Raw genomic sequence first — 8,366 nt, forward strand, 5'->3', positions numbered from 1 at the left:
TGTGTGTGTGTGTGTGTGTGTGCGTGTGCGTATGCGTATGTGTGTGTATGTGTGTGTATGCGTGTGTGTATGTGTGTGTGCGCGTGTGTATGTGTGTGTATGTGTGTGTGTGTGTGTGTGTGTGTGTGTGTGTGTGTGTGTGTGTGTGAGAGATGGTCAGCCCGCAGTCAGTGGCACGCCTGGGCACAAGCAAGTCCACCTCCCCGGAGGCGTCACAAAACCTCGACTAGGGCCAAACCCGCTCTCGGTGCCCACCTGCCGGTTTCCTCACCTTCAGCACGGGAAGAATCAGAGCCGCACACAGAACCATTGTCAGTGTCACAGGAGCAGTGCTGGCCCTCGGAACCTGGCCGAGGGGCTGCGGTCAGAGCTGCCGGGAAGCTCCTGTCACCAGCATACCAGAGGCCCTCGGGACCACTGCAACCCCCTTGCCACACTTGCCCTTAATTCAGCTTCTCAACACACCTTTCACGGCTGCCTGATCCCTGGGCACTGCGCTAAGCATGTTCCCCAGCTCTGCTCCCTCAGGAGATGGACTTAACTGTCACGTCAAGGTCACACCTCAATTCCCATGACAACAGTTCCACCATAGCTTTAAAAATGACTTGTGTAACGTCCTGATTCCAAAATGTATCCCAAAACTACAGTCGTCAAAACAGGGTGGTCTTGGCACAAAGACAGACATGTGGACCAAAGGAACAGAATCGAGAGCCCAGAAATAAACCCTGACGTGTGAGGTCAAATGGTTTTTGACAAGGATACTGAGACTATTCCATGGGGAAGGACAGTCTTTTCAACAAATGGTGCTGGGAAAACTGGATATCCACATGCAAAAGAATGAAGTTGAACCCCTACCTCACACCATATACAAAAATTAACACAAAATGGATCAAAGACCTAAATGTAAGACCTAAAATTACAAAACTCTTGGACAAAAACATAGGACAAAAGCTTCATGACATTGGGTCTGGCAGTGATTTCTTGGATGTGACCCCAAAGGCACAGGTAACAAAAGACAAAAATTGGCAAATTGAACTTCATGAAAATTTAAAAGTTTTGTGCATCAAAAGACAATATCAACAGAGTAAAAATACAATCCACTGAATGGAAGAAAATATTTACAAATCATACATCTGATAAAGAGTTAGTATCCAGAATATATAGAGAACTCCTAAAGCTCACCAACAGAAAACAAACAACTGGATTCAAAAATGGGCAAAGGACTTGAACAGACATTTCTCCAAAGAAGACATACAAATGGCCAATAAGCACATGAAAAGACGCTCAGCATCACTAATCAGGGAAGTTCAAATCAAAACCACAGTGAGACACCACTTCATACCCATCAGAATGGCTATTATCCCCAAACGAGAAAACAGGTGCTGGCAGGGATATGGAGAAACTGGAACCCTTGTATGCTGTTGGTGGGAATGTAAAATGGTGCAGCTGCTGTGCAAGCAGTACGGCAGTTCCTCAAAAAATTAAACAGAGAATTACCACATGACCCGGCAATTTCACATCTGGGTTTATACTCAAAAGAATCGAAAGCAGGGTCTCGAACAGATATTGCACACCCACGTTCACAGCAGCATTATTCACAATAGCTAAAACGTGGAAGCAACCCAAATGTCCATGGACAGATGAGTGGGTAAACAAAATGTGATGATAGACACAATGGACTATTATTCAACCTAAACGGAGGAGGAAATTCTGACTCAGGCTACAACATGGGTGAACCCAGGTGAAATAAGCCAGACACAGAAACGCACCCTGATGATTCCACCTGTACGAGATTCCACCTGTCGTCCAATTCATAGACAGAAAGTAGAACGGTGGCACCAGGGCTGGGGGAAGGGACGGGGAGTGAGTGTTTAGCGGGTGCAGAGCTTCAGTTTTATGAGATGAAAAGAGTTATGGGGACGCATGGTGGTGACGGCTGCACAGCGACGTGAATGTGCTTAATACCACTAAACTGTGCTCCGAAAATGGTTGCGGTGGTGAGTTTTATGTAATGTGTATTTTAAAACAATTTTTTTTAGATGGGGGCTTGGGAAATAACCTGTGCAAACATAGCAGTTACTCATTTGGCTGTCTTGTTGACTTATTTACTGTATTGGGAAGACATAAATGTCATGCTTTGCAAGTTTTTGCAGGTGCAAAAATTTCATAATTCTGCCTGCCTTTTCCAGTAACATCATTGTGTGTTTTTGATGATATGAGTTATTTGAAAGAAACTGACATTATCCAAAATACAGAACTCCTTTGGAAATTTTGAGGAAGGCTCTTGAACTGCAAAGGGCTTGTCTTTTGTGAGCTGGTCCCTGCTCTGAGCAGGAGGGCCAGGCGAGTGGGGGGCCGGAGCCAGGGCTGGGGGAGCAGGAAGCACGAGGGCCCAGAGGCCGAGGCCAGGAGCGCGGGGGCCGCCCTGGTGAAGGTGGGATGGCTTCCAGCACAGGGTGTCCTTGGATGTGGAGGACGCCCGGCCCTCCCCGCCTGCATCTTCCGCAGCCGTCCACACCTCCTGCCGGCGGCCCTGGGCTAGGGCCCCTGCGCCTTGTCTCCCTCCTCCCGGGAGCCCCGTGTCTGCCCGGCGGGTCTGTCTGTGCGTCTGGACGCACCCCAGGCTCCTCCTCTGGGCCCTGAGCTGAGGGCCACATCCTGGGGCCCCTTCCTGAGGTCTTCTCTGCCTCTGGGGTGTGTCCTCCTGTTGAGGGGCAGCCGGGGCTGGCACAGGGGCGGCTTCTAGTGGCAACGGGTGCCCACAGAGGGGACCCGCCCCAGATCACCCCCGAAGGGAGCAGCCGCATCGAGGGCCCTGGGGCCACAATCTGCTCAGCTGCCCAAGGATGCAGGGCTGTGACCCCCATGCCCAGGACTCGTGTGACCCCAGCTGAAGGGCCCAGGCCAGGCAGCGCCCAGGAGCAGTGAATCCACAGAAGATGACAGACTCGGGCTCCCTGGAAAAGTCATTACATGCGGAGAGGGAGCTGAGCCGGGTGAGGAGAGCAGGCCCTGCTTCCTGCCGAGCCTGATTCTCCCCGAGCCCAGGAGCCACCGCCCGCCGCTCCCGCACTCGCAGGCGCGGCCAGCTCGTCCCATCCCAGGGGTGAGCGGGGAGCCGGAACACACAGGCCTGCGGTTCTGTCCATTTGGTTTGTGTACAAAGTGGCACTTCCTCACCAGGTGCCTCTGCTCCGAGACCCGGGCTGGACGGGCCCCCGGACTGTGAACAGCCCTTTGTGGTGACGGTGACCCCAGAGTCCCCCTGTCCTAGTGGCAGGAGGCGGACCCCGGGCCGCAGGGTGGTCCCCGCAGGCCGCAGGGAGGCCCGGAAAGGTAGGTGACGTCTGCGGGGACTCCGGCAGGCCTTCCTGTGCCCCCAGCTCCCAGGACGCGACCTGGACGTGAGTGTGGAGAGCAAGGTGGGCTCCCAAGCCCTGCAGCCAGGTTCACGCCCCCGCCCCAGCAGCGGGCCCCAGGGTCCTCATCTCTAAGTGTAGGGGCACCCACGGCGCCTCCCTGCAGGTGTGGGGTGTTGGGGTGGCACCATCAGCAGGAGGGGGTTGGCAGACTCCCCGAGATCCCGGGTGCCTGCAAGCCTGGGCCTGGCTGCAGGGGGCGAGGGGCTCTAGCAGCTCCCGGGGTGAGGGCCGCTGGCCCGCGGTGTAGACCAGGCCTCGGAGGGCCGAGCCTCAGACCCCATGCTCTGAGTGGGGAATGTGATTTTCCTGTGGCTGATTTAGCAGGAAAACATGGCAGACAGGGAGAACGGGAGTCACGGGTCGGATCGTGTCCCCAGAAAGACACGTCGAAGCCCTAACCCCGGGACCTGCGAACCGGGCCTTGCCTGGAAATAGGGTGCTTGCAGAGGTGACCATCCTCGAGGCCCAGGGAAGATGTCCCGAGACCACCAAGGCAGAGGGGGATGCGGCCGTGAGCTGAGGGGCGGCGGGGCCCCCATAAGCCGGGAGGCAGGAAGGACCCTCCGCAGAGCCTCTGGCAGGACTGACGGCCTCCGGGCCTGGAGGAATACGTTTCTGCTGTCTGCAGCCACCCCGCTGTGAAGGTTTGTCATGGACGCGCTCACGGGGGTCAGACAGGGAAACGTGGCTCACGTGGACTCACGGCCCCTCGGCTGCGGGAAGAAAGGCTCGGAGACACGCGCCTCGTCCAAGGTGATTTGAAGGGAAGGTGTGTATTTGCTTTTTTCCTCCGGACTCTGTTGCTCCAGGCTCCTTGCGCGGTGGTGGAGGATCTGCCCCGAACAGCAGCGGGTGTGGCTGCTCAGGCCCTCAATCCCAGGAGGCGGCGGCGGGAGGCTGGTGCCCGGGGCTCTGGGCGCTGCCGCCTCAACCGCCAAACGGACCACTTCCTCGGTCTCTGCTTAGTGCTCTCAGTTACTCTTCTCTTAATAAAGAACATTTGCTGAGGAAAAGGACAGAGGCTAAAACAGTCCTGGCGCCAGGTTGAATCAAAGTGAAAACAGGTCAGCGCTACCTCCACTCCTGGGACTCGATCCCTACGAAGGTGGGAAAGAGGGGTCCCGGGACCAGCAGCGTGGCTCAGGGGCGGGGGCACAGGTGCGCGTGCGTGTGTGAGCGTGTGCTGCACTTTGGCGAGAAAGTCCGTGAACTCATTCTCAGGCCGTCCCTGGAGGCCGCTTGCAGGTCCTGTGCGCCCATGTCTTGCGGACGCTGTTTCTATGGAGGTGCTGGCATTGTGAGGGATCCTTTCTAAACACGAACAGGAAGTTCTCCAGCTAAAGCTTCTTGGTTCCAAACCTCACTTGCTGCCCAGAGCTCGGGCTGCTCCCAAGGCAGCCTGGGTGTCCCCTGAGGTTGGAGGCCCCAGGCCCTCAGCCCTGTGGGGCCCTGTCTGACCCGGGTCTGACCCCTTCAGCCGAGCCCCTCCCAGAGCTCAGACAGCACGGTAGCTCCCTGGCCTTATTCACACTAAAGTGTGAATGACTGATGGCCTTTTTTTTTAACATGTTTATTGGAGTATAATTGCTTTACAATGGTGTGTTCGTTTCTGCTTTATAGCAAAGTGAATCATTTATACATATACATATGTTCCCATATCTCTTCCCTCTTGCTTCTCCCTCCCTCCCACCCTCCCTATCCCACCCCTCTAGGTGGTCACAGAGCACCGAGCTGATCTCCCTGTGCTATGCGGCTGCTTCCCACTAGCTATTTTACATTTGGTAGTGTATATATGTGCATGCCACTCTCTCACTTTGTCACAGCTTACCCTTCCTCCTCCCCATATCCTCAAGTCCATTCTTTAGTAGGTCTGTGTCTTTATTCCCGTCTTGCCACTAGGTTCCTCATGACCTTTTTTTTTTTTCTTAGATTCCATATATATGTCTTAGCATACGGTATTTCTTTTTCCCTTTCTGACTTACTTCACTCTGTATGACAGACTCTAGGTCGATCCACCTCACGACAAATAACTCCATTTCGTTTCTTTTTATGGCTGAGTAATATTCCATTGTATATATGTGCCACATCTTCTTTATCCATTCATCTGTTGATGGACACTTAGGTTGCTGGCCTTTTAATAGTCCACACACATCTGCATTTTTAGAATAGAATACTATTTACCCAAATAGATCTCTAATTGGCTGCCTTCCTGGGGGCTTAAGTGCAAACTTCAGGAAGCAAGCTCTGGGGGAGGGACAGAGTCTCCCCCATCAGCCCTCGAGGTACCCCAGCTCCGACTCTCTCCTGCTCCCCGCACACTTGAGCGAAGGTGGCAGGAACCAGAGGGGCTCCTGAAGGCTGTCGCAGCCAGGAATTCAGAACCGGGCACATCCAGGAAGACGCTGACCCTTCCAGACGCCCCTCCTGGGTCTCCCTCCCAGGAACGCCCCGCCTGAAAGCACGTCCACAGGTGCGGGGTCCGTCCTGTGCGCTCCGCTGCTGCTGGGCAGCTGCCCCACTGGAGCACCCCGACCCCCACTTTGTGTCCCAGCCCGCCAGCGCCTCTCCATCCCCCGGCCCCTCTTTCTGCCAGTTTCCAGGTTTTCTCCCTCGTCTCAGCGTCCCGGGCCCCCTGCTCTATCTAGGCCACACTCCTGCTGCAGCAATGCGGAGACCGTCCATCTTTTTTCTCCCAGCAAGTGTGTATCGAGCGCCTACTGTGCCAGCAGCAGCCTCGGTACCTACCGCAGCCCCAGCGTCCGGCCTGGTCCCTCCCCCAGGGAGGCTGGTGGCCCATGGCTAAGTCAGAAGCAAAATCACTTTAATGACTTTAGGCAGAAAGAGATTGAAAACAGAATCACCAGGGATGCCCCAGGGCTGCCCACCTGGGCAACGCGCAGCCGGAACCCTCAGCCAGAGCTGTGCCCACCCCACCACCCCACAACCAGACGCCAGCAGCCCCGCCAGACCCAGGAAGACTGCCCCACGCTGCTGCCCCGAGGCCGTTCTTGAAGTCTCCAGAGACCAGGCTCACATGTGGCCCAGCTGTGCACGTACAGACGAGGGCACCCAGGGGAGAGGCCGGGGTCCCAGGCTGAGTTCCTGCTTCATTCTCGCCCCGCTTCAGACACTGTGCTCTTCAGCCACGGAGGGTCTCCTTATTTCTAGAAGAAGCCCGATGCTTAATCACTTGGTACTTTCACATGTCATGCTGGGGAATGCTTCGCCTGCTGAAAACTCCTCAACATCCTTCAAAGCCCCACCCTGCATGACTGGGCCTCACCGCCCCTGGAGTGAGCCCGCAGGCCAGCATTCCGTGGACAGAAGGGGAGCGTGTGGCCAGGAGTGTGGACCAATGCACTCAGCGCCAGGCCTCCCCGCGGTCCTGTGGGGACGCTGGAGTTGACCAGCCTTGGGATGTGGAAAGGGGAGGGGCAGGCAGGGGCTTGTCCAGGCCCGGGGCACCGGTGCTCGCCCCTCCGCTGCAGGCTGGTCTGGGAGTCCTTGGTTGTCACTTTCCCTGGACGTCCTGGGCCCCGCCCTCTCCCGCTCTCTGTCTGGCCGCCTCTCAGCTCACGGGAGAACCTGCCCTTGGCAATCCTTTGGGTGGGCAGGCTGCCCAGTAGGCCGTCTGGAGGAGTCCCCTCCTGCCCGGCCTTGGGGGCTGGGCCCCTCGGTGACCAGACCCCCTCCCCGGCCACAGGGGCCTCCAGGGAAGCTGGATTCCCGGCCTGACGATGCACCAGGACGCAGTGGTGGGGACGCAGCTGCCGAGAGCGCCCTCCCGCTGGCGGTGTTGCTGGCGCCCACGTCCCCCCAGCCAGCCTCCAGCTCACCGAATACCTGGGCTTACAGTGACTGCCTTTCTCCCTCCCGGCAGCGGCCGGGGCCCAGGGGCGGCTTTGTTTGGGCGGCTGTCTCTCCGAGCTGTGTGAACACAGCTGTGGAAGAAGGCAGACTCGCAGGCTTGGATTTTTCACCCTCTTCTCGTTTCAGTTCATGTGACTGAATGGCTTGCAGCTGCTTCAAAGGGATGCCCTCACCCCCCCACCTGCCGCCCCATCCCTTTATTCACCGTCCGCGGTGGGGGAGAGGCCCGGCCCGCACAGCTGGAGCGAATTAAAACCCACCCATTCAGGCCTGGCATCTGTGAGCCACGCATACCCACCGCGCACACAGACTTACACAGCTCGGCAAAAATAGCCTTTTCATGGCAAGGCAGGACGGAAACCACAGCCGCGTGTAAAAGGCCTCCCAGTTTAGGTCCGGAATCCTCAGATCCAACCTGCGAACAAGGAGTGCTCTGTTCCCGCGCCCCCTCTCCCTCGAGAGCCCCGGTGCCCACATTCGACAGACGTGCACCCTGCGTGTTGCCCCTATCTGCGAAGGGCGCGCCCCAGTTTGTCACATTCTTACGCTTTTCCACTCCCGTTCATTTGAACCCTTTTTCCCAAATGGTTCCACGCGAAGGGAGCTGCCCCCGGAGCCTTGCCAAAGGGCTCCTGGCAGACCTGCCCCCCGGACGGCGTCGGGAAGCACAGAGCCGCTGCAGGGCACCTAGCTTCTCCAGGAGCCAGGATGCTCTCAGCACGTCCACACCCGCGCAAGAGGCCAGGAGTGAACTGACGCTGGGGACGCTCAAGCAAACCATTTAGATTCGAAGTGACGGAAGGCCCGAGGCAAGTTTGCTAGGATTTGCTCTCCTGGATCTGAGAAGGACTTTCCTTTTTTTTTTTTTTTTTTAAAGCTTTTTGCATTTATCATTATCTCTCAGCCAGCACTGAGGTGCCTGGAATGCATAAAAGAGTATTTTTCCAAACTGAAAATCTGAAATAGAAGCACCAATAAAAACAATAAAAACAGATCCCAGATTTATGACCATGTTTTTTCACCTCCCTCTCCCTCCCTCTCTTTCTCCCCTTCTCTCTCTCTCCCTCTCCCTCT

Source organism: Balaenoptera physalus (genome assembly GCF_965194825.1).
Source record: "Balaenoptera physalus genome assembly, chromosome: 12".
NCBI classification, from domain to species: Eukaryota; Metazoa; Chordata; class Mammalia; order Artiodactyla; family Balaenopteridae; genus Balaenoptera; species Balaenoptera physalus.